Source organism: Anser brachyrhynchus (assembly GCF_964034855.1).
Source record: "Anser brachyrhynchus genome assembly, chromosome: 2".
Taxonomy (NCBI): Eukaryota; Metazoa; Chordata; class Aves; order Anseriformes; family Anatidae; genus Anser; species Anser brachyrhynchus.
Window position 1 is genome coordinate 114,696,637 of NC_137695.1, and position 2,050 is coordinate 114,698,686.

Consider the following 2,050-nt stretch of genomic DNA (forward strand, 5'->3'; position numbering starts at 1 on the left):
AAACAATCAAACAAAACAATCAAAGTGAATTGGGAACAGAATAACCCATGTTCACTTAATACATTCACTGGATATGAAAGTTAAATAACTCCCTGGATAATTTCCTAGCAAGATATCTGTGGGGATCTGTATTGTCATTGTTGTTGCTGCTGCTGCTGTTGTTAATACTCTAATTATTGTGTAAGAATGTTTTTACTTGTTTCAATAATCTCATACTTTCTATAGAGATGCACATGAATATTTTGTACCTGTCAGATTTGTAGACAGACTAATCGCATTCCCATTGCTGTGATTCTCCAATCCATTCCTTACACTTCAGTCTCCACCATCCCTTTGTCTGACAATCCTTGAATCACTTGTTTAAATCCCACCTTGAAATACCTTCTGAGAAGAGAATATCATTGCTTGCCTGCCATAGGAAGGAACAGAGTTGGTCAGACTACATTTATTACTGAGAAAAAAAAAAAAAGTGTTTTCCAACTACTTCTAGAAAATTATTTCTGAGGAAAAAAAAAAAGATTTTTTTTGTTGTTGTTTAGAAACATCCTCATAGTCTGATCATCAAGTCTTTATGTTGTCTTAAATAACACGCTACTGGCATGGGGACTGTTGTTCTTTTCTTTATGTCATGCACTGAGAGATCCAGTGGAAAAAACACAGTAATTTATATCCTTCCATCCATGCTGTAAATTATAAGCCCTGTGTTCAAACAAACCTTTTTTTTTTTTTTTTTTTTTTTTTTTTTTACTTTCTGCTTGAAAAAGAAGTTACAGACCTAGACAGTGTTGGCACCAGGTGAGGCAAATACAGCTGTCCTTATTGTGAATTACCCTTGATTAAACTGAACATGTCTGAGAGCATAATATTTATGAAATGATACACTTACACTTGGAAAGAATTTTTTTTCTTGGGGCATTACAAGGAATCTGACTTCTGTGGTCATTACATAGTTCCTGATAACTTTTCTAAGAATGCAACTTCATACAAGTGTGCATGCCTATTTTAATGTAATTAAAAATTTCGATTGTCTTTGCATTTTTGAAAAATATTGGTCTGCATTCAGAACTAGCTGTCTTCCAGCCTGGTAAGACTTTGTGCATGGAAAAGTCAATTCATACTCTTTATTCAACTTGCAAGCTTATTGTGGAGCTTAATTAGTGAATATGCATGAGGCACACTGAGATCCTTAGTCAAAAGATCTCTATCATAACTTCATAGTCATTAATACCTTAAAAAACATTTGTGCAGCCACAGAAGTTATCTACTTATACTTCATGCTATTTCAGAGGCTGCTTAAATCAGAAAACTTAAATTAGGGGTGCAGTTAGAAAACGAATGCAGAAGAGATTTCAGCCATACGTTTCTGACCCAACCTTACATTATTTTTTTTTTCCTTTTTCATATAAATCTACAAGTAATCTCACCAAAGCAGCTATTTATCCTCTTATCATTTCAGTTCTGCAAGGCTGAATGTTTTTGGCAGCATTTGTTTGGTTTTTTTTTAGATACTTTATGGACTTTCACTATGACTAATTTTAGTTCAGGCACAGAAAAACTGGAGAACAAAAAAAACAAAACAACCCTCTTCACTTTAATAGCAACATGGAAATGCTAGAAAATCTCTTCATAGATGAGTTTTTTTTTTGGGGGGGGGCGGGGGGGAAGGAATGGACAAATAATCCGTATATTACTTTCCTGAAATAAGGTAAGGTAGAGAAATAGAGGGAAGGGAAGGGAAAAAGGGAAGGGAAGGGAAGGGAAGGGAAGGGAAGGGAAGGGAAAAAGGGAAGGGAAGGGAAGGGAAGGGAAGGGAAGGGAAGGGAAGGGAAGGGAAGGGAAGGGAAGGGAAGGGAAGGGAAGGGAAGGGAAGGGAAGGGAAGGGAAGGGAAGGGAAGGGAAGGGAAGGGAAGGGAAGGGAAGGGAAGGGAAGGGAAGGGAAGGGAAGGGAAGGGAAGGGAAGGGAAGGGAAGGGAAGGGAAGGGAAGGGAAGGGAAGGGAAGGGAAGGGAAGGGAAGGGAAGGGAAGGGAAGGGAAGGGAAGGGAAGGGAAG